At 39.0% G+C, this 25878-nt stretch overlaps 1 protein-coding gene across 4 annotated transcripts in view; it reads right to left on the bottom strand.

Moving 5' to 3' along the window:
- CALCR (calcitonin receptor) overlaps nucleotides 1-25878 on the bottom strand; it is a 159278-nt gene that overhangs the window by 79859 nt on the left and 53541 nt on the right. The window lies entirely within an intron of this gene.

The following is a 25878-nucleotide window of genomic DNA, read 5'->3' as shown; positions in this document are numbered from 1 at the left end:
CTCAGAAGTTTTAACACCTGTAGCTAGATCATTAAATTGGTCTTTGATTGTTAGCAGCTCAAACCTGGCTTTACTTTCAAGAATTCTGCCAGGAAAAGTAGGACATAAGTGGAAAAAAGTAATCCGTGTGTGAAATGAACCACAATTACCTTTGACATTAAAGGCTGAATAAAAGACAATACACTTCTTCCATTGATATATTTTATTGTAATAGCACAGATTTTGGGGGGTTGGTATTTGGTAAAAATTACAAGAAAAAGGACAAATTGTCCACAGTGACCCTTGTCCCTTACTTTCAAACTCAGCTAATGCCAATTATAAAAATCAAGTGCCTATGACATATTTAGGTTATGTCATTAGCTTCCATTCAGGACAACAAGCTTAATATCATTGCTTAAGAAGAGGCCATCACAGCAAAAAGATTTGTCGAAGCCTTTTCATTTATCTCACGCCACAGCAAAATAAAAGTCTCACTGAGTACTAGAAAATCTCTGCTGAAGGTATTTGAGATTGTTTCCCACCAGTAGAGCTTCCAGGTAGTAAGAAATTGTTCTCAGTTGTGCTGTGCTCAGGTCTTGTGTGCAGGAAACACTCTCCCTTTGTTTCACTGGATTTTACCTGAGCAGAGTTACTTTCCCTCCCAGCTACACTCCCTCCTTGACCACAAAATAGAGTAGAAATACTGCTGAAAATGGCTGAAGGAAATTTTTGCAATACCAAAAAGGAAAGTTTACACTCATACTCTGTGCTTTGAACACAACTCAATAGAGACCTGCCATCTCTTTGACATGCACTACACTCAGTCCCTGTTAGGCACAGCATCTAAGTGCAAACCTAGCTTTAATAACCATTTTTATATGCTATTTAACTGCTTTGCTGAAATGAGGCTCTGGTGTCCAACAGTTAAAGTTATGATCTGGTGGGACATAATGCATGGTCTGCAACCCAGAATTACTGTGTCCTACAGCTCTTGGTTATACACCAAAAAACGTTCTGGGTGGAACATGAAAAAGTGTCACATTTCTGTCATATACAAGAGAAACCCTTCAGTCAGTTCCTCATACAGAATGAGGTTCTTTTCTGCCAGGTTCTGAGCAACCAAACAAGGTGCTCAAGAGATAGGTGGTCTTACACAATCAGGATTTAAACGTATCTTTTGTTAATCAGTGATGTATTTTGCCTCCCTGCTGAAGAGATGCTAATTGATTTACTTCTCTGTAATTGAAGAAGGAGAGGAAGAATGACAAGATGAAATTTTGCTCATTATTCTCTACTAGTAGCTACATAACAACATGACTATCAGGTTTTACTGGATTTTCAAGTCAATGAGTATGTACAGAACATGCAACTGTCAAAGAATAAAATTATTAATACAACATATAATTGCACGTATAAATAGGACACTGCAGTGGCTCTAATTTACAATCTGTCTTCAGGCAATATTTCTTCAGACATCAGTGAACCACATCTGCCTCATATTCTGATACAAATCAGGATTGTCTACTAAATGCAATGAAAATTTTCTATAGTTCCTTTGGTAGAAATGAGGGGTGAAATTTTAGCCCTCTAGGGAACTGCAGGGTATGTCCCCTTGGGACTTTTCATGAAATCAAATAAAAAGCATAGTTCACTTCATCTAGAACAAGACCTGTAAGCATCACATCAAATAAAAAGATCCTCAAATTGAGGTAAAAGACAGAATTTCCTGTGTTTCACTTTATGTTCACTGTCTCACTCTCCACTGAGAAAAGCCTGGCTCCATCTTCTTCATTCTGTCCATCAGGTATTTTTTTCCCCCCTCTAGGAACATCTGAGAGGGTGAGATTGAACTGTACATCTGTGCAGACACCTCTATCACTTCCGTACTGTACATTGATTGACAGTGCATTCTGGCCAACAAACTGCAAAAGTCAGAAGATTTCAAAGATACAGGAGAATCCAAGAGATGCTTTTGCTTAATCAGAAAGGGTTGGGTTAAGATGAACACACTGACTTCCACAGGGAGATTCAGATGCATAGGTCATGGAAGATGACCTATCTGTCGACAGGACAACAGATGCTTGGAGCTCTTTACACCAGGTCCCAGCCACTACCAGGGTTTCTGGTAACAGACACTGAACCAACTCCTTAATCTGATGACGCAGCCAAAAAGTTGCAACACAGCTTGGTATCCTGACACTGCCAATGTTCCTGTGTTCAAGGGGAATATACAGCATTAATCTGGCTTACAATGCTCATATTTCAGGAGATGCAGGCATAGTACACAGGACTGCTGTATCCTATGTTAGTTTTCTGAAGTGACTGATCCCTAGTTCACATTATGAGTTCTATCCCTTCAGGTCTATACATCCATAGACCTTCTGGTGGCAGAGAGGAGATCACCAGCAGAAGACCATCTACACCCTGAACAGTTTGGCAGAAGGTGCTGTGGCTTCTGATGTCTCTTACCTGACATCAATGGAAGTGTATGTCACATGCTGCTCTCTCCTATTACTGGATGGGACACTTCCCTGCTGAAATTCTTTGCCCACAAAGGGCAGTGGTCACCTGAGTACCAGGGTGCTAGAGCTTCAATACTATTCTGCAGGACATTTAACTAAAGCCCCTCTGTGCATATGAAATAAATCCTCTGTGTTTTGTCTTGGCACAGAAAGCGAGGTGCTACAATCAGTGGTCCTGCCTGTTCAAAAGAGTTCCTAGTGAAAAACCCAAGCACATTAGGACAGTGCCAAAGCTCCAGACTCTGACCCTATGCAATCATATTTCAATCCCTGAGTTGCAAGGAAAATATTAGTCCTTAATCATGTACCATAACAAAATTAGCTGCTTGAGTTCATTAAAAAATAAACTCGTTTTGCATTTCCTTTTTCATTTTATATCATTTAGGCCATCATTTAAGCTACAAATACCATACATATCAAGTAAATCTTGACTAATACCTCCTACCTGAACTACTAGAGAATATTTGTTTCTATGTGACAAAATGCTGCTGATTAAACAAGAGACATGAAGCAAAGCTTAGATGAAAACAGAGATTCTGCTTGGAAGATTAGGACTTTTTCACATCTCTTTTGGAACAGAGGAATGACACTATTTTCCCTAAAGAACAGAGGGAGATACACGCTTAGACTAATGGCTTAACGTCACCTAAAGGGTCTGTATCTTTCTACAAGGTACACCTTACTTTAATTTCTCTCTATAGCTATCGATCAGAAAGCCTTCAAATTGCTCTGCTCTGGTGACATAGTTAAGGAATTATGAGCAGATACATAAAGTAGCCTAAAAACCCATTTGCCTTTTAAGGGATCTTAGAAATTTTTTATGAAACTTCTGTTTGGATGTGTTGAAAATCGATGATGTATACTTAGTGCTGTAATTTTAACTCTCACTGCATTTGCATTTCAGCTTTTATTTTCAAAGGAAAGACAACAAAATGATGGTATTATTTTGGAGTTGTGCTAGGTGCTGAATAATCAGCAATGCAGAGCTCCTTCTTAGCAAAACTTGGCATGCTCCCTCTTTATTTAACACTGAGCCCCTTTTCCAACAGCTGCAGTGAAAGTTCCTAGGAAAAAAATGATTATTTGGTACGACTCATTTTTTGGAAGACTAGCACTGTGATTTTTCAGGCAGCAAGTCTGTATCTTTCTGTTTGCACAAGACTTAACCCTTGCAAAAGAAGTGATACAGTGAGTACTGGGTACAATAGGGTCTCCCTGGGAGTTCTTGTGCCAGGATAGAGGTTAGTGTTCAAGTAGAAGTTTATAGCTAAATAAATATCTCATATGACATTTTAACTGTAGAAATAACAGTTTTCAGCAAGATTGTTTGGCAACCTCATTTTTAATGTCAGATTCTTCAAGCTGATCTCAGTTCAGAACTTTGAGCATTAATAACACAGGCGAAATTTCTGAAGGTTGAATAAAGACTGTGAGATGTAAAATATCTAAAATAGGGAAAATTTTGGGGGAGAAACTGTTGTTCTATTTATTTCCATATGAATCAATGTACACAATTAAATTGATTTTTAACTGAAAATATTTTTAAGTAGCTTAATTTCTGAGTACTGCTTCAAAGCTTAATTCCAGGTCTCAGTCATTAATAATATTAATATACTGCTGATTAAGTAGAAATAAACATCTGACCCATAAATGTAAATTAAATGTAACAACAGTTTAGTTACTAACAACTCTGAAGTTGCACGAAACATTTCTTCTGATTTAACTTTGGCCTTACTTTGGTGCTGTTCAAACAAAGTCAACATTTGGTATTGATTTCAACGAAAAGAAGTTTGGAGCAGACAGAGAAAAAGAATGCTGCTGCAAGGAGAAGGGCAGGCTCCCGCAGAGAGCAAAGCTGACAAAAAGACAAACCTCTTCACTCATCACGGATTTCTAACTCAAACATCCTCCCTGATAATTGCAGTTCTGAGCTGGGGCACATAACACTGTCCACACAAACAACCATGTCTTGCTCGAATCAAATTTAATAATGAGCACTGAGAATAAGCTCACTGTCCTGTTTAAGTGCTATAAAATTTAACAAAACCTCTGTACAGAGTTTTTACCACCGCACTGATAGAAGTTTGCTTACCTGCTTTGAACTCCTTCCACAGGCTACATAAGCTGAAGTTCCAACAAAGCCCAACAGAGGCTCCAAAGCTAGAAGAGATTTTAAATCTCCCAGTTGGTAAAATCCTGGGATGTCTCTGGGGAAGCAGGTTCTGAGCATATCTGAATACTTATATTGGGCTGCTTCTTGAATTTTTTTTTCAGAAGCCAAACTGGTATTCGGAGCTCACCAAAGTTTGTTGTCAGACAGTGAAATAAACGTTTTTATTCTGCAGAGATAGAATGAAAAACCCTGTGGATTGTGACACTGTAAAACCAGAAAGAACAGTTATGATTTCTAATGCCAGCAGAGAACATATGACATTTCTTTTTCTTTCCTGGATACAAATTTCGGACTTTTTTCACTTTACAATCTATGACTTGAACAGGACATTGCACCTTACTTGATGATAAGTCAGTAAAAAATAATGGAAAAACTTCCCCCATCAGCCTTGTGATTGAAAAAAAGTTCTAAAATGGAAATGAGGTAGTGTGAAAATTAATGCAGTTCTCTACTGATAAATTTCTGTCAGATAATAATGTCAAACACACTCTATCAGTAGTGGTAGTTAAAGTAAATTCTCCTGATCTTATATACCTACTTTCTAAATTTATATGTACAGACTGTAATGTCTGCCTTCAGGCTTATTTTTTAAGGGAAACTATACAAAATTTTTGCATTTGATCGAAAACCAAAGCAAAAGATTATTTTCATACTTAATGCAATCCTAACAACAACTGCACTTTTAGAAAACAGCCAGGCAAAAATATAGTTATACATCAGGCAGATATAAGTCAGACAGAGATATACTTCTTGGTTATATACAGCAGCCTGCCTAGAGATTCTAGTTACTAAAATAATTTGAGGAATTAAATAATTGGAATTCACGTAATTATAACACTACTTAGGGACTTCCAGAGAAAACATTTGATTTGAGATGCATAAAAATACGTCAGACAGTTTGTGCAATTATTATAAAAATTGCACTCTTGTAGAAAATACGTAGGACTCAAGTCCATGATTTGTTCTTTGAAGTTACGAACGCTTACAGGAGAGTGCCTTTTTCACTGTGGTGCCAGGTATTTCACAACAAAGAATTACCATTCCCTCTTTCTTCACAGACCAAAGACTCTGCATACTTTTCTTTTACAGGTCTTTAGAACAGGCTACTCCCGTAGTGTGCCATACTGGTATCACAAACAGGTACCCCCAAGGAGAGTAAACTGTATGGACAGAAATCACAATGGCATCTGCAAACTTCCTTTTCAATCCATGTTTTCTGTAGTGTTTTCCCACCTTTCTTGTTGTCTGTACATGCCATGTAAAATTGGTACATCCTACCATCCTTATGCAGCAGTTAGAAGTGAGAGAAATAAAGCATACGAAGAGGGGACCAGAGCCTAGATGCCTGTATAATTTTCTGTACTCAGGACAGAGCTATGTGAGGTAACTTTACTCTTTCTCAAGCATAGCAAATGTCCTTGATTAGCACTGTCCATAAATTACCACTGAAACATTTAATTCCCATTTATTTTATATCAGAATGAGGGGAAACAGTTAAGGTCTACAGTGTCTCTGGTATCTCCAGATTTAGAATTAATGTCAAGACAAGTGTAACCCTCTTTTTAAGTGTGCACAGAACTGAAGCAAGGTAATACTTTGGCAGCCTAAGACCCGAACTGCAGCTTTCTGTACTCTGTGGAGAGGAGTTAACAGATTTTTCATATAAAAACAAGAACAGTATCTTCATTATCGGAGTCACAATGAAAGAAGAGAGGAATTTGCAGTCTTGTAACTGAGAATGCAAACCATGTTTTGCCTTCATATTCCATAAGCCTTTAAGTTTTCACAATTCTCTCTACACAAGGAAAGCCATAGGGTACTTCAGGATAGGAGTGATATTGAGGCATGCTGCTAGCTAGAAGTTTTGACTGAGGAAGAAACGATGATGGGAAAAGTGGCATTTTTTGTACATTTAAAAAGACACATGTTCAGAAATAGAGGATGGGACACAGAGTTGTGAATTTTGACAACAAACCTAAAACTAAGACCAAAGTATGTTGAAATTATCATTAAATAATTAGTTTTTAATTAACTAGACCTCTGTTACAAATAGCTTTGCTACATTTTATGCAATCTAAGGAATCCTTGCAAAATCTGTTTTATATTCCAGCATACTCTTTAGAAGTAGTGAATGTCCTGGTCTCATTTGACTGAATCTTCTCACACTATGCAAACTCTTATTTTTGTTTCCTAAGACTGGAAAAGGCACAAGAAAAGACTGTGAAAAGAGATATGGGGCTAATCTGAGACGATAGGATCCAGTTTACATTCTGCATACAGAAGTTGTGGTAAAAGTTGCAGGGCAAGGCATGGGCATTAGCAAGACTCCTGCCTGTGAAGGAGCAAGACTCAGGATGGGAGTAGTTTCAAGAGTGGAAAAAGTCACACAGCAATTGAAAAGACTTTATTATACGGACTTTGCAGTTTTTATGTGTTTACAAATATATACATCGTATGTTTCCCCGAGGTTTGTGATGCCCGGTCTTGCCCGGACATGCCTCGTGGCGCTTGCTTCCCTGCTTCCCCCTTCCCCCTCTGCGATAGGCTGAAGAAGCTGCGGAGAGCAGACAGCTACCATTCGCCTTTTCCTTCCCCGGTTCCTCCCTCTTCGCCTGAGTCCCTATCCCTATTCGTTTCCCTGGTTGTCTGTCTCATGCTCTATCCCATTTTCTGGTGCATTACATGCCACAGTTTATAAAACCCTTGTGCACCCCCATTAAACTTGGCATTGCATCACAACCTCAAAGCTCCTCGGACCCTTCTGTGCTGTGCTGCGGCCTTCTCCCCTCCCCCCTCAGACCACGGCACCTGCCCTTTTAGACACAATATGAACAAAATCAGCACACACTTTTCTGTATACCTCTGGTCCACACTTCACTGTTTTCCTGGAGAATGGAAACCATTGCTTCCTCTGAAATGACTACTGCTCATAAAAGGTGCAGACTAGTGGAAACATGGATCTGAGCTAGGGCACCAAAGTATGAACTACTAACCTTGACTACAAATTGTTTTGTCTCCTTTGTGCAGACTATATAAGAATAACTCAATTTTTAATGTGTAGTCATTCCTACTACTGGCAAGAGACATCATAGTCCAGATCATCTATACTGCTTTACACATGGAGGAAAATTGGGTGCACATTATGAGGGTCCTCAAGGACAAGATGACAGTCCAGTTCTTTTGGGGACCAACTGACTATCTTCTCCTTTTCCCCATCTAGAAAATTCGCCTCCTGATCTGGTTTCTTCTTGCACCATGTGATGGAGAAGACAAGAGGCAGCATCTAGGACTTTGCATCTGTGTACTGTATAAATTCATGCCTCTCTGGAAGCAGCTGATCAATGCTTCTTCCCATATCAAGTATTCCCAGAAAAGGGCTGTATAATGAGAATAATGGTGTGCTGTCCATGCCATGGAAATAGATGTAAACAGTGAGGCCACCTTGGGCTGGCCACCATGTGGAGTGCCACCACTGCAGCTGGGATGGAGAGCCTCGCACACACAGGGGACTCAGAACAAGAACAAGAGGATTTCCTTCTGGCAGCAGATCAAAGACAGTTGAAGAGAGTTCCGCAAAACATTCATTTTTTATTAACTTGTTAAACAAATTTAGGCTCTTTTTTGCTTGTATTAATTCATCTGTCAGAGCCCTCAATATCAGACTGTTTATAAATGTAGTTATACAGTTACGAATTGGATAACTATATTTTCTGTACCTCCAGTCTAAAGTGAATCACTAACATAGAAATCTTGCTTCAGTGGGTTTATGAAGCACTTATGTGCTTTATTCAATTCCTGCCAGTATATCTGTCCAATCAAATTGCACTCTTCAGAAGCCACATAGTTCAATGTCAAAGCCTTTTTAAACAAATCAATGCCACAACCTTTAAGAAAGCATCTGTCCTGCAGTTCCACACAGAATCTTTGCCTTGGAGACACAAGACATAAACAATTTGCAATACAACAGGACAAATCCTTATCCTTTATTGTCACTAAGTTCAAATTAGTCCCATACATCACTACCACTGCATTTAGAGTGCCACTTTTTAATCTTAAGAGCAAAACAGCCAGGCTAATGCACACAACCTACATAGTGCCAAGTCTCTTAATGAAACCCTAACTTTATCTAAGAATATGCATGTTCAGACTGCCCCATCCCCAGAAGTGTTCAAGGCCAGGTTGAATGGGGCTTTGAGCAACCACATCTACTGGAAGGTGTCCCTGCCCATGGCACAGGGGTTGGAAATGGATCTTTAAGGTCCCTTCCAAACAAAACCATTCTATGATTCTATGATCGATGAAAGTATGATAAGCACTCACCAAAAATCTTCCTTGGGGCTTAATTACAAACTCTGAACTGAAAGTCTACATGGAGACTGCTATTTCACAGCCTAATTTCTGCATTCGCCTTGAAATGTTAAGCATGTTGCAATCCATTCATTATACACTGGAGGATTTTCCCAGCCAAGAAAAAGAAATGGCTAAAATAAGTTTTTTTCCAGAATAAAAATGTGAACTGTGGTAGTTCAACATCTCGGTTAGCTGTATCATAGCTACAGTATGTATCCTATCCTAAATCCTTTTCATGCCAAATGCCTGAGAATTCACCTACTCATAAAATAGTGTCTTTACATTACCCATCCCTTATTGCTATATTGCACAGCAGACAGACATTTAACAGGCACAGGAATTCAGTGCACTGGTTTCATAGCAAGCAAAATCTTGGCAAATGGAATAGCCTAGCAATGTGTAACAGTAATGAAATGACAATTTGTGTAGAAAGTCAATGATCACAGCAGGCTCCACTATCTCAACGGCAGGAAAACCTATGAGACAGCAATTAATTTTGGCAGAAACACAAGAGTCTAATACTACTAAGATTTTTATATCCCTTGCTCTTCAAAATGTTTTTTCATTTCTTTTAATTTTTAATGCTACCTCTGAAATCCTATACCTCTATTTTTTGTAATGCTGGTAGTGCTGGTACATTGTTGCTCAGACATAAGCAGAACAGACACATCCAAAACCTTTCCTTTCAAAAGAGCTGAATGTGGAACTTGGAGACTTGCCTTCAGCATTTCAGTGGAGAAGCAGCAGTGTCTTGACCAAAGTGAGGGAAAAAAACCCACTCTTGTGCAGCATTGCAACAAACTCCTTCTCAAGGGCAAGCAATGAGACTGGAAGGTATGGTTAGTCTCAATCACTACTGCATCCTGAAGGTTCTTCTACTGTGAGACAACTCATGTTGTCCTTACCTAGAGGTAAGTGTGCAGGTTTAATCTAACACTTAATGAAGATGTTTAATCAACGTAATAAACCTAACCCTCAGTCTGAGTGATGACACTGTGACTCATGTTAAAGAGCCTTTTACTTCCCAAGCAGACACATTGATTTCAATGTCACCATTCAAGGGACAAAGGTCAGCTCAGCATGAGCAAAAATAGTGGGATCTGGCCAGCATTCCTTTAATTACGGTGCTTAAGACACATTCAGAGCAATCAGATATTAGGAGCACAGTTTTCTTCAACAAAAGCCCTTCTCAGAACTGGCCTGACATCACTAGTGATACAAACTGCAATAGTAAGTAAAGAAATAAATCTGTTGCTTTACACTTTGTCAAAGGTGCAGGTGGGTAAACATCAATTTCTCTCTCAGGAAAAGTAGAGTATTGTATGAAAAAGAAATTATTCTTTTCTTTTTGTAGCTGCATGTTCTAGTACGTTAACACTTATGAGCAATTTAACATTTAGAACACAGAGCAAGTATGCTCCAATGATTATGGTAATAAGTTTGTACCTGATCTTTTTATAATATTATGAGAACATGTTCTTTCCCACTTTTTCCCCTTTTCTTGTCTCTGCAGAGACACTCTCAAAGGATGCCTGAAGGTGAGATATGGACCCAGGAATGTTAAATGATACCTGAAAAATCTGATTCTTTCATGTTAATATTCTTTAAAAAAAATGGGAATGTTAAAAACACTATAATTTCCAGGTGGTATCTGGGCTATACTACCATCTTTCTTTTCACACTCAGTCAAGACAAACAGGTACCTGTAGAACATGATTAATTCACATCCTGATTTAAATGTTAACTTTAGGGTGATACAAACTTGTACGTTTAAATGTCTGTTTCTACAAAATCTACGTATTTCTCCATTGCTCCTATGAACACCATGTCATGATTTTGATCAAAGTGCAAAAGAGCATCTTCTGGGGAACAACAGCAACACCCATTGCAAGCATTGCCCTTCCTTGATACTTCAGGGTGCTGTAGTACATTCCAAACCATTATCTGCAATCAAATAATCATGATGACATCAAACTAGAGGTTGTTCAAGTCAAAGACACAGTCCAAAAGAATAGCGCGAAAAACTGTGTCACCTGGATGGTTAGAGATACAGTCATGTGAGGATGTATAAAATTCCCCTATTAGGGTAAGAAAGAAAACTTCAGCACATCACTCAAGTGGTGTTTAATTCCTACTACCTGCTGTCCTTAATTGCTGTCTCCCTGGACTGTGACACCATTAATTGAATCAGAAAGAGGAAATGCTTAAGATAGGCAACTGGGCATCTGACTATTGAGTTTTTCCTTTTCTTAATATGAATCACTTATCATTCTTGTGAATTTGAATGTCGCAGATGATAGCTATATTGAGTATGTAGCCTGGCTACAGCCCGTTGTTCTCCACTGTACAGCAGTGCAGCCTGAGCACTGAAAGGACAAAAGGATAATGTGTCATAGATATGTTAAGATCACTTGAATGGAGAATGACCAGGAATATCTGGGTTTGGAAGCACTGGAAAGAACAACTTCCAGGAGAGAGGTTATGGGAATGCATATGCTGATGACATGTATATTAGAAGGTCACCAAGATGACAAGTCATTTATGTGCATCTTCTCAGGGCACCCAGCACCAAGGCAATGAATGGCAGACTGAAACAAGTGATGTACTAAAACAAAGGCACCCTACAAGCACTCTGAAGCAAAGACTCATTGCATTTAGGGATGATGGTAGGAAGACTGTGAACAGAGCAGGAGCCATAAAAGACCCATATAGGCAGACAAAAATCAGTGTACAAATAGAGGTAAGTGTTTCCAAGCTAAGAAACACCCATGAGAAGGGAGGAGGATTCAAAAGCTTCCATCCCTTGTCTTGCAAGAAAGCCTGGACAGACCACCTGGGTACAATGTGGTGTTTGTGTGCTGAAGACATGACTTGGGCATACACATTTTGGAGGTTTGTGAATTTGTGGTACAAGAGTGTGACCGAGTAAAACTGATTTTGTTTGAAAATAAAACCACCTTTCCCTCTCTCGAGGGCTCACATTGGGCAACTGGTAGAGATACGTGTTTAGCACATGCTCAGTAAGGGACTTAAGTCCATTCTGCCCCGTCTAACTCATATCAGATCCTTAAAATCTCTCACATTCCAGGCTAAGCAAAGACATGCAGTGTTTCTATCCTTTTCTTTTTGTTTGCAAATGATCTGTGCTGAACCTGATAAACTTTTCCACATAAGAAAATAATTGAAATGTACATTTTCCTGCATGCTTTTTATTTCAAGAAACTGACATTGTCCATCCAAATAATGAGTCAGAAAACCCATTTTGACACAAACAACACAAGCAACATTAGAAATAACAGAATGCCTCATTATCAGTTATGTCTTATTCAAGCTAGAAATACATTTATATTCTCACGTATACACAGCTATTCAGGAAACACAACATAAATTATAGCAATTTACTATAATGCGGTTTTATGATATTAAATCCCTCAAATGAGCTACCTGTAGGTCACACATGAAAAAAAATGATTGCATTGTGTTACCAGAATATTGTCAAAGGGTCCAGCAACAATTTGTTTGTTGGTTATAGTAAAAATGCCCATTTCATTTTTTTGAAAAGACCTATACCACAGAAGCTGTATTTCTAGCAAAGATTTCCAATATCCTTGTGAGGTATTTTGAACTGAGCTATTACTCATTCCCTTCACCTGGCCTATTATGTTCCTACTGGGAACAATTTCCATTACAATCACATTTTTAGGAGCGTTGCAGGAAGGAAGCTCTAATAAACAGAGAGCAGTCCAAATTTCTCAGTATGCATTCACAAGGTCTGTTATTCCAATATTTTACAGACAATTCAAAATATATTCAAATACAAAGAAATGCATTACTAGATAATGTTATTCTTTATTATTTAATGGTGATAGACTCATTGGATTGCAATTATATGTTGTATGTTTTGTCACAGTTTACCCTTCATTTCACGGATATGTCTGTTTTCAGCTGCAATGCATTAGTGGACACTAAAACAACACCGAAAAGGGGCACTGTGGCAATGATGGCATTAAACTTCTCAGGAAGACCAAAATGTGCAAAGAGGTGAAAATGACAGGATCAAAGACAAGTTCAAAGGCATCTCTGCATTGCTCTGGGATAAATACAGTAGTGATGCCTTAAGGTCCATCTGTTTTTTTTCTTATTTTCCTAATTTTATAAGCTTTATAAGTAGTTAAGTAGTAAAAGTAGGTTTTAGAAGCAGCAGCCCTTATTCCTCATCCTTTAGCACAGTAGTTTACACATTCCTCAACCCTCTTACTCCATTCTATGTTCCCCATATCAATTCTACCCCTGAATTCCAGTAGAAAATGTTGTCTTTTGTCAAGGCAAGGCCTGTGGTGTTTAGAGAACATTCATATCTTGGCCTGAACCACAGAACACGGTCAGAAACTCGGTGACTGTGTAACCTTTGTGTTCTGAAGAAGATGAAGATGATGAAGAAAAGCTCCCAGACCCAATTCCCAGGGGGTGGGCCAGGGAGTGGGTCAAGCCAAAAGTTACCGGATGGACAAACTTCGGATTGGTTACAATTGTTACAATTATAAATTGTAACATCTCGGGCACGGAAGGTACGCGCCTCTTGTAACGGAATTAAACCCTTTTCTTATCTCATCCTAAGTTAACTGCTCAGGAGTTTTTTTTTCCTCAGCTCCTATTAGGCATCAGTAGGATATTGCACTGGTACAGGAAACGATTTGCAACTCTCCATTTACGAGGAAATTCTGGGGCCATATAGCTGGACATAGGGTCTTTCCAGTCATTCCTAGGATGGAAATGGCACCTGAAGGAGTTTCAGCAGCAGCTCCATGGCACTAGCTTTTCCACAGCACACAGAAACTGCTACAGTGACATGAGGTCAAGGTGTGTATTGTAACTCCAGCAAGAAAATTCAGTGCTACCTGGCATTTTAGTTCATTGATCTCATTAAACACTACAGAAAATGCAGCAACACTTACTACATCAATTTTTCAGGTGCAGAGGCTGAGGTCCAACAAAAGAGCAACTTTCTGTACTAAACTGGTATCAAATACAAGACAGAACTGCTGTCAAGACTGACTCCAGAACTGGTGTTTGGTTCTCATACGCTTACCTACTTCTCATGTCAGTCTTTATCGGGGCATCTACAATTTGGAAAAGCTTGCTAGCAATTTTGAGGGAACAGTTTTATACAGAGAGCTCCACTTATGGAAATATGGGCTTTGGATGTGATTCTGTTTCTGGCTGGATTTTCAAGGACTGAAAATGACAAATAGCATTCTCTTTAAAAATATATAAAAAAATCATCCTGTCTTATGAAACTTTCTTTCTGTTGTTTCCTTCTTGAACAAGTTCCTGCCTTGTCAGAATGGATCCTTTGAAAAGAATAACAATAATGCTGAACTTAGACTGGCTGAAAACACCTGAACAAATAAACTGGCAGAGCCTCCTGTTGACTTCCAACTTCATCTCAGTCAGTCAACTGAGATCTCACTTGATGAAATATAAAAAATACACATGATATTTCTGAATATATTTCATGAAACTTGGAAAGCAAAACATCAAAGAAAAAAATCCAGGCCATAAGGTTCCTTTTAATACTGCTGTTTTAACTCGAGATTCAAGTGGTCCCTCTTTGTGTTTCACAATAAATTCTGACCAGAAAACTCATGCTTTAGTCAGCCTGCACGAGTAGGCAGCCTTTCCTGCACGTTGTTTTTATGAAAATAGTGATTTCAAGCTCTATTTGCTGCAGATGAAGAAGTTATAAGACAGCAGAACAACATGTCACAGTGGATGGGCAAAGAATTGTATATAAACATATTGGCAGCCTTCAGATTTACTTTCATCTCATGGTTGACATGTGGAAGTGCATGGCATTGATTATAGCACATTCTTTCAAGTACACTTGTGAGACCTATCTGTGAGTATGTGAATGGTTTGTGAACAGCTCTTTTCATTCTGTCAGATCAAATCAAGAGCAGAGGTAAAGACCGTGCTGCTAACTTGTGGTTAAAATAACACCGTAACAAAACTGTAGTATCTGTGTACTGTTCCCATCTATATGTATTGGCTTGTGGCACATTGCTTCTCTCTATACTTAGCTATCTATAAAATTTGAGTCACAGATAGGACTCTATGGATACATAAATACACAGATAAGCAGTGTGCCACAAACTACCACAAAATGCATGGCAAATCTCATATTCTGGGTTTATATATTTATAACTGCCCTCACTGCCAAACATGTATAATCAAAGGTATGTGTTTCTCTAACTCCAGGACAACTGCAAGGATGCCATCTTTACCCAGATATTACTCATAATCCAAATGGAGGAGATGCCTGTTACCTGAAGACATCTGTGGATGAATGTGTTGCAGACAGTGAAAAGCTTGAAAGAACAAGATTTTGCAAGACAGAGCTGGTGTGAGCACTGCTAGTAGGGGAGCAGTCAAGATTGTGTCTCTGGAGCCACCAACAGTGCTAGTTTCTCTCTTACCACAGAGTCAGGCTCCAATACTTGACGTTTCCCCTCAAGACACATAAATCACCTTAGTATTCTCCAGTGAAATCTGATTCTGCATTCCCAGTTTTTCCCCACAGACGCATGGGGAGTTATGCGTGACGCAGGGCAATATGATGTCTTTTAGGGGATCAGCTATAAATCTCTCAAGATATGTCTTGAGAAGGACTACCCAAAATCTGGCTTACAATAAACGTCTTTCTTGCTCATTCAAATTGTTGTCATCTGGAGAATATTTGTGGGACATTTGTTCTACATAGGTTATTGAATTAATTTCAAAGAATTATCTAATTCGTTTGATCAATCCTCTTTCTTCGCTGAGAATGGGATGGTGAAGCATATGACAAGAAGGGTGAGACAATTATTTAGTCATAGAGATAATAAAGGCTTCTTGAATATCTAGAGAGAATACAGCTTTATCAGAACTTCTACGCAGTTACTTTGAGCCTTGTCTTAGAGTCAGTGGTGCATAGTATACATGGATATTAGCAACACGCATCCACCCTTATCTCTAGGGAACAGTGCTTTTCTTTTATCCTGCTGGAATTTAATTAGGTGAAACTTCATTAGAATTCTCTATCTCATAAACTCATCAAAACAGTTTCATCTGTAACTGTAATCTCACCTCAGGAGAATTACAGGAACCCAGTAAGACACATCAATTCTTTTCTTGCTTGCTAATAATCATGCATAAAGCTGAACTACCATACCAGGAATCAGTAAGCCAATTCTAACGTTCTTTCATTTTTCTTAGTCTTTAGTTTTCTCTTGAAGTCCAACCTCTGCCTTCCAGAAATTTACTTTATGTCAAGAAGTTGAGAAGAGTGAAAGGCAAACACTGCTAAGTGACAGCTGTACTCCAGAGAGCTGCAACATCCATTCTGGAACCAGCCGCTGCATTTCAAGAATCAGTCAAGTATTCTCCTAGGAGCCCCTTGTTCAGGCTAGCCTTGAGTATATTTATTTTGAAGTAAACAAGAGAACATATGTTATGATACTAAACAGCAGCACTTCCTGGTTGAAAAGACTGTAATAGATAACTCTTGTATTTGTACTCTTGTACTCGTGCACTTCCACATGGGACTGAGATGTGGTACAATGCCTGCAGCCTCTGTTTGGGATGCTGCAAGGCCACAGTGCCTTGTATTTACATCAGCAGAGCACCTGGCTTAGATTAAGAACACCTTGCATCAGGTCTTTGTTCTGTTACCAGGAAAAATGAGAGAAAAGAAATAAAAGTCAGTTACTTCATTTTAATTATGGTTTGACCGAACAATAATAAGTCTCAAGAAATATACTTATAAAAATACTGCATAATGAATTTAGTGTTGATAATGTCAATACGAGTCTAATTCACTAACACTATTCTGAGTTCTTCAAATCATAGACTAACCTGTGCCTGAACTGAGAGCCTGGAAGATAAAACCTCCAGTCATATCAGTTCTCTGGGAATATGCTGGGCTTCTCCTTTGAGCTGAACAAATGCTATAATGAAGTCCTACTCTAGCTTTCACATTCTGATTATTTGCAAGTAGCTGTGCATAATGCCACTTTGTACTCTGACAAAGAAGATTGTGTGACAAGGTCCAAATCCTAATCTCTCTACCCACTGAAGCAAAGCCCAGAAGCAGTTCTGTGAAATCTGTAAAGGCTGAATAGAATTTAGTCAAGAACATTTTCAGGCCTCAAATCTGCAAGCACTTTTCTATCTGCTTAATATTATGAACATGAATAGTCGTGGACATTGTAAAAGTTAGTTGGAGTCGTTTTTTTAGTTGTAGGTTTCAACTCTTTCAAAGTATCAACTATTTCTGAACTGTGGTTAATAACACTGCTTAGTTTAAACCTTTGTCACTATGACACGGTCATTTTTAATTACTACTGGTGAACTTAATTTAAAAGGTTTAAGAAGCATGTTTTCATTTATTTTTTCCCAATATTTTAATCCTCAACATATCATCAGCAAAATTTTCTGTTGGTGCAAACTCCTGCAGTTCCTCGCTAATCTATGCCATCTGAGAACTTCAAACTATGAATTAATTCAAATTATCATTTAACTGAATTACATCTTTTATAAGAACAGATACACAGTGCAGATTGCTGCAGCTTCATATTGATTACTGACTTCTTGGTTTTATTATAACTGTATGTAGATTTATAATTATAATGAAATACTATAAGTGTTTACCTGACATCAATACTCATGCTACTTTGCTAATTAAATATGGCATTCATAATATAGTACTCTGATTAAATCATTACTGATAACGGACCCTCTCCAATTGGTTGAAAGCACTGAAGAAAATTAATTAAAATATTAGTAAATTGATCTTCATTGAACAAAACCATTCAAATATGCAGCTAATCTCCTGCTAGTTTTTTTTGACCCAATTTCAATAATCAAATCCATAACCAAAATCTAAAAATGGAAAACATGAAAAATAAGGGGGCCTAAAGAAGTACAAGCTTTTGCACACTGATGTCCAGAATGCCCCTAAGAATACCAATGTTGTATTTTTGTGTTGTTTAGGCAAGGAATAATTAGTCTATTGTTGGACTAATCGTGTGAGGTGGATGACTATTAGCAATCCCCCAATATGTAAAAAAAGAAAAAAACCGCCTAGACATTTCCATAATAGCTGATGGTATATTTTTGTGCATAAACTACACAATCACACACACATAAATTGCACACATTGCACATGCTCTTGGCTACTAATAACCTAATTAGGAAAATACTGGACTTGTGCATGCCATGTCCACATGTATAGTCATCTTTGGAAATTGGAGGAGTTGTTTAATTCCTAGAGGTACAGCCCAGAGGGATAAAACCAGTTAGTGAAATATTTGTATCCCATTATGTGGGAAGGTCATTTTATATGAACTCTTCTCCAGTCAAACAGCTCTTAGCCTCAGCCTTTTTCTGGTAGCCTATGACCAGCAGAACTACCTGCATCACTCATCCTTGCCCACGGGCTTTTCCAGGGGCTGTGGGGCAGTTCCTCCCTGGTGAAGACCGGGGTAGCAGGCCTTGCCCATTGAGATCAGTGAAGGGAAGGACTCATTCAAATTTTTAGCTGTCTCTAAGGCTCACTTCGCTTCCTCAATCCTCTTATCGCACCCTCAGAGAGATGCACAATAAGAATATGAAGTAGTAACCCCTCGAGACCCTTAGAATACTTGAAAATAAAGCAAGATGAAACAGAGTCTGTCTTATCCCCAAAGATTGACCCTACCCTCCACCTTTTTGATTTCACCAGCCCACTGTACTCATAGAACTGAAAAATAATCAAAGAGCATAAATTAAATGAATTGCTTTATTTCTGGAAATAGTTCATCATTCTGTTAAGTTGCCAATTTGTTATCTGTCCAAATGATAAAGACATTTAGCTCATGACTGCATTTGCTTGAGGAAGGAAAGCAATGACAGCAGGAGAGGAATACTACTGGGCTATTAATATTCACTACTATAATGATGTGGGGTCTCAAAATTAGGGCCACAACCTCACCATGATAACTGAAACGCAAACTGGTACAGCACTGTGTTCAAGACAGTACCAAATCACATGCATTACTCAGGTTACACAAGCGTTAAAAAATGAAGAGAAGAGCATGATAAAACAACTGCAGGTCACAACCCACCAGATGCTTGCAACTACACAACTCATTTAACAGTAATATTCAGTTCTGGTCATTTGAATTGTTTAGTACTGTACCCAGTGGACTCATTTCACAGCTGCTTGAAACAAACAGTGTTACCCACACTGCCTTTGTATTTACTATTCTGTCTCAAAAGGCTTGAAAGATGGAGAGGTTAGATGGAATGAAATTAAATGTTTAGTTAAAATTTTTATGTAGCTGGATGTGTACGGAATTCCTTCAAGCTACAAAACTGACAGAGTTGCTTAGATTATTTTCCTGAACTTCCTCCAATTTATAATGAAAAGGTACACAGAAAATGGAAATGTTATAGATCTCACTTTGAAAAAGAAATCATAGACATCACTGAGGATTTCATACTTAGACAGAGTATCAAAATAAGTTTAGTTAGCTGACATATATTTGCTGCATCCAACACAAAAAGAGTATCTCTCTCCAAACCTTCAGAGAAAAACAGAATGGTTTACAGAGATAGAACCCTCCCTGACAATGTCTGTGAAAACAATTAAAGGTACTTGCTGACCTCTGGAAGAACAATGCCTAAGTGTGTGTGTGTGTGTGTGTGTGTGTGCTTGTGTGTGTGTCGCCCTGCCAGACAGTCTCCTCACTTTCATAAATTCAGGTTAACTCATAACAACTTAGAATTTATGTCTTGTCCCAAAACTACAGCCAACACAAGATCTGAGTCACCAATTCCAGGGAATAATCTCATGAAAAGTATTCACTAACAGTATTACAAACATTGCCTTGTGCCAGACCTTTTCTTTGAGGTTGGTTTCCAAAAAAAGCCCAGTTTAATATGACTTAGCCTACTCTCTAGAAGAGCATTGGAGAAGACAGGGGAATGGTGTAAAACAACTAAAATGAGATTGACTTAGCACATTACACTTCTTTTGACGCTTTCAGGAAGTTTGTGAGAATCTGTGGAGAGAGATAATATTAGCAAAATATGGCAGTAAGCTGAGTTTTCAACAGCTATTGATCTGTGCCTCTGAGTTCAGCACTAAGGTTTCTATTTTGAAAACATCTTGCCTCTTAAGGCCTTTTTCCCAGCACCTAAACTCCCCTGCAAAAAGGAAGAGAAGTGCCTCGGCATCAGGTTAAGATGAGGTTTCAGGGGAAAAGGGATGGATGAGACCTCTCTGAGTAGTACAAAATAGGTGAAATAGGAGCAATTAATCTAGCTGTTCATGCTGTAAAACACTTAAATCCCTTTTCCAGAACTAGCCCTTCTAACTTAGGCCGCTGAAGTCAATGATATTTTACATTGATTTGTCTGAGTTTGCACTTGTAACCTCTAGCACAGCAGGAAATAGGTCTTCACTCCCTCTGCTGTAAGACTATCTTTCACCATACACTGATAGAACCTTCATCCTTTCCCTACACCCATCTCAGCCTGATTCAGTCATATTGCAAGAGGTACATTTAAAGAACTGAATCGCTGGAACATATTGTAGCTCAGTATATTTAGACTGATATCTTGTAAGTCTGGTACCCTGTCATAAAAATATATTACTACACCATTTAGTATGTAATTTTAGTATTAATATGACAGCAATAATTCTTGGAATGAGAGAGGTATTTACTATAAACAAATCCAAAGAATAATAAGACATACCACCCTCTAGAATCCATTTTGCCATCAGTTATGCATATATTACTGACAGTATAACCAGAAGCTATAGAGTGTGTACCACTTACAGAGCTGGAAGCAGTGGAAGGCACACCTCTGTCATGTCAGAATACTAGGAGCAGGATTCAGCTCCTCAAAGCAGTTGCACCCACCCACATCTCCAGCTACAGGGAGAGCCCAGGGTGGCCCTGAGCCTGGGGTTGGAGGAATGGTGACCTCAGCAGTGTGTAGTAAACCCTGCTTGAGCTGCTGAGCTGCCAGAGAAACAGTCAGGTAAGCAGACTGTGTGGCACCAGTGAGTTTGCACCAGAGAGGGACAGGTTCTCCAGGATCCAGAGCCTAAGCCCCACATTGCACAGGAGGAGGTACAGCAAGAGCATGAGAACAGGGACTTCTAGCACAACAGGAGATGAAAATCTGAGACTCTGGAAGCAAGGGTGCTCCCTCTCCAACTGCAAATGTTTACTGCAAAATTGATGAAGCCAATAGGAAAACTTTATTAAAGGGGAGAAGTTGGATGGAAGAGGAAGGGAAAATGCCTATAACTTATGCACTGGAAGAGATGAGTGTTAGAGATATTAAAATCATAAGGGGAAGAGAACTAGGCAAGAAGTCCAGGGATAAGCATTGTGGGAAGTAATGTAGCCAAACAGTAAAACCAGCATACTGGCATCAAAACAATCTGACCATCATGGACTATCTAAAGGAGTAGTCACAACACCTGGAAGTCTGGAGCAAGCAACAGAGGATTCGAAGTCTTTGCTGTCCTCCTGCACTGACCTGTGAGGATGAGCTTGGTGTGGGCCCAGAACCACCACCAAAGCTTACTCAGTTCCTCTCAGCACTCACTGTGCTAAGCTTCTTTCTCTTGGAAACTTCTCACTGCTGCCCCAACACCAAGCATTGCTGCACGTTGTGTCATGTCATCAGCCCTTAACCTGCTGTGCTCAGAGAGGGAAGAAGGCAGAAGACAGGATCTTATTCTGGGAAAATGGGGGAATTCTATTCTCACAAGATGCTGCAGTTGTCAAGGCTGAGCCAGGCAGCCATTCAGGGCAAGCAGTTTCAAATATTATTATGCATTAAGACTTCTCTCACAGCTCACAGCCCTAGGGGAATTTTAAGGTTCTAAAGGCACATTTTTATGCTGTAACCCTGTTAAGCAGACAAATGACAAACAGCTTTTTCACCACAGCTCTGAGCCCAAACCTCAGACTCCACCTAGAAGCCTTGTGCACTGCCTGTCCTTCAAATCAAAAGATGTGCCTAAAACACTCTTCACTTACCTGGTCAGACTTTGGTTCATGGGACTGTTGAAGGTGGTTGTGGTGGGAGCAGGCCAAAGAGGTATCCCTAGATATACTCCTCAGTGATATTCAGACAGATCCAGGAAGAGAAGGCATGATGGAGTGGCACTGGAGATCATGCTCTCCTCCAGACTGCCCTGCATGGTCCTCTAGACTGTATGGTGCCCAGACTAACAGATGAGTGGAAGGCTTTGTGCTATGCTCCCATCCAAAGACATCTTCAAACTCTCCAGAACAGTCATGTCTTCTATATCAGCCCAAAAGTATGGTGCAGTGTTTCATCTTCTGGAATGCAACTTTCATTGTCTCCACTAATCTTGCACTGCTCACAAGTCCTACTTTAGCTCCTGGTGCTCATAAGGCAATATCTCCTGATATTGCCACAGAATTACACTGTTTCTGCAGACACTTCTGTCTCTCTCACTGCTCAAATTTATGAGATGTACTATTTCCCCAGGGACACAGGTTACACTGTGCTAGTTTTCTGAGACACTTGAGGGGCCATAGATGTTATCAGTGCAAAAAAGAGAAGGAGAAAAAGGAATAATTTTAAAAAGTGGTGAAAGAAATAAGGGGTTAAGCATGTGGTTCAGCACAGAAGATAAAGGTTGAGCATTTCAAACCACAAGGATGGATGGAGGAGGCTGGAGCAGCAGGGTTTTAAAGGACTAGGGGCTTGATGTCAAGAGCTAACAGGAAAGCATATATGCTCTTTATTCTGTTATGGAGGACAGGAAGTGTGTCAGGATCCTTTGTGAGCTGTTGATGGTTAAGAATCCTTTGTAGGCACATGCAGATTAGGTATGCCCTTGGGGACAGGTTCGTGAGCTCCAGTCCTAATGTTCCCCCAAGCACTGAAGCACAACTCCAGTGTGTAGGACACGTTCATGTGCACCAAAACTAGAACCTCAGAACCAAATCAGAGAGGACACCAAGGCACGAGTAGTGAGTGGAAAGGTGTTGCATTAAAACTACCTGACAGTTCAAATGATATCATCAGTGTAGATGCAGCCGGACCCATTTTCCTTCCAAGAGGAGCAGAAGAAACTACGCCACATCAATTCCCCCACCTTTATCTATCAGATATCAGATAAGAAGGCTGTGAAAAGACAGACTGTCCTGAGTCCCAGAGCTTGGTCTTTTTGAATGTATGGTCATTTTCCAATATCCAGTGAAGTCAATTAAAGCCTGCAATTAGTGGCAGCAGGTCCCAGGTTTCGCACTCACTCCCTTTGACACCAGCATCCATCCAGGTGTAACTGACTCCAAGCAGCTATGTCACAGACAGAATACTAGTTTGGGGCAGTGAACATATCTTGAGTTCCACTGAAGTGGACAGCATGACAACAGCCATGAATTGAGACAGAGCTACTTGCTGACTAAACACTGATTAATGTAAAAGCAGATTTATAAAGTCATTTGCATGTTTCATCAGCCAAACCACCATTGCACACAAAAGGGGAGCTCAAGTCTTCTTCTTAAGTTGCTAATTCACCAAACCCTGGCTACAAAGAAATCCATATGCAGTCATCCTTCAATCCAGGATTAAGTCTTTTATGAATTGGGATAATTTATACAAAAGGATGGATCAGGATTATAGATTCTGGTTTCACAAAGTCAGATTCTGCATACTCTGACTAATAGTCCCTTTCATGAAAATTTTATTCAAAAGAAGATATAAATACATATGTAAATCTGAGTATGCAGTGAAGTGTCATCGCAATCAGAAAAGCCAGAGATAATTTAAGGGAGTCAGATTTAGGCCTGCATTTTCATATTCTTCTATACTGAAACCAACAGGAGCCAAATTTAACAAGACCATGGATCATGAATTGGGCCATTACTCTGTATTTCTGAACACAGCATTGTGTGCTGTGTACTTCAGGTTCTTACCACATTTACTGTGGAGATCTTTCCTTGCACATGCAGCATAAGGGCTTATAAGCACCAATTAATAGATAAGTAGAGATGATAGATGGCTTAATTTAGAAACAGGAAATATTTAACATCCACATGCAGCAGCACTCAGGTTCTGTCACTCTTCATCGATCCTTTCTACACGCATGCTAAGTCTCATAGCTAGATACACCTGCTTGCCTTAACTAGCAGACATGCACATTGTTGATATTGGTTTAACCTAAGCCAATTTTTAAAGTAGTGGCAACTCAAGGAACTAATTATGAACAACATTTCAGCACTATCTCTCATAGAGTCCTGGATGTCTGTCAGAGCTCTGCAGTTCAAGGCAGGGTTTCTCCGTTTTAGATAATAACTCGATCACCCAACTGTAGTAGTAGTAGTAACTAGTATTAAAAGTGGCAGCAAGTGCAGCTTCAAGAGAGTCCTTTCATATTGATTCTTAATCACTATCTCAGATCCTCAATCACTTTCTCAGAAGAATATCAGCAACCATTTTGCTTGCACAGTTTCATGTCACCACAAACCCTTATTAGGTAGATAAAAGTACTGAGTGCATAGTTAAGACTGTGAAGATGCTAACTGAAGCTTTGGGGATGCAGGTGTGCTTAGGCAGAGAACAGTTCTCAAAATGCCTCTTTTCAGTCCTTATAAAGAGTTTAAAACATTACATTTGTGGACAACAGTTACGTGACATTGGATAAAATCAGTTATTTTCGAAAACTATCATAGGAGCATAAATAAAGGACAGAATTTGATGCTCAAATAAATATCTGCATTTTCAATATGTGATGAAACAAAAAAATAAAAAAAAGCTCTATGCACAGAATTAAGTACAGATCTCGATTCAGGTTTTTCGTGTCCCCATATTATGGAGAGGTAAGATCTGGGCTTCAGTTTCTGGAGCAATTCAATTATAGCGTAGCATCTAGTCCTCCACTTTCCAAGAAAAAAATTAACTCATTTTCAGATATATTCTTTTTATCAAACTATTGAAACCAATAGTCTTCTATACATTACTTTACCTTAGATGTTCCCTCAAGATTTGATGGAGAGCTGGTTACTGAGACAGACACTCTACTAGGAACAGTGTTCACTGAATGACATATTCTATAGGATACCATTTTATTTCTGTTTTCATATTCCTTTCTTTTTATTTCTATTACCAAATGGTAAAGTTCTGCATAGAGCCTGACTGAGAGACTTGTATTTACAAATATATACTTATATGAGAAGTAATATATAGGCAGATCGAAATAGGCAGATTGAAATAGGCAGATTTCAAGTCACTTCAGCTTGGATACACCTAGAAACAAGTATTTTCTTTTCTTAGTGCTAAAGCTAATAGAAGGAGAAAGTTTCCTTTTAACTAAATCTCTGATAACAATTTTCTTAATAATTTGATACCCTTAGTGTCCGTAGCACTGTAATAAATGATAAATTTAGAAATGGCTAAAACATTTTAGGAGGCTGTATGAATGGTTATTAACTTGCAGAGATTTGCATGACTCTGTGTTGCTGAGAGCACTTGAACAGCAAGAAGAGCTATGAAGTCCATTAAAAACTTCAAACTGACTTAATGTGAAGCAAACTGATACTAAATGACATTAGCGAGGTTACACATGGAAGAAGGGACAAAGGTAAAGGAAATGGATTTAATATATTCTACTTGCAAGAGTGACTAAATCTCAAGGAAAAATCTTTTATTTTTATCACATGGAGAACTAGGAGGAGCACAGATTATTATCCCGCTGGAGAGCTCAACTAACTCTTTTTAACCAAATTATCTCCTCAGTCTGCTTCACTGACATATTTTGTTTGTGAGACTTGCACCTCC

This window comes from Pipra filicauda, unplaced genomic scaffold (assembly GCF_003945595.2).
Source record: "Pipra filicauda isolate LSUMZ 115617 unplaced genomic scaffold, ASM394559v2 scaffold66_size7647185_pilon, whole genome shotgun sequence".
In the NCBI taxonomy this organism is placed as follows: Eukaryota; Metazoa; Chordata; class Aves; order Passeriformes; family Pipridae; genus Pipra; species Pipra filicauda.
The sequence above is the reverse complement of the archived record's forward strand: the minus strand, read 5'-3'. Positions and strand labels throughout refer to the sequence as shown.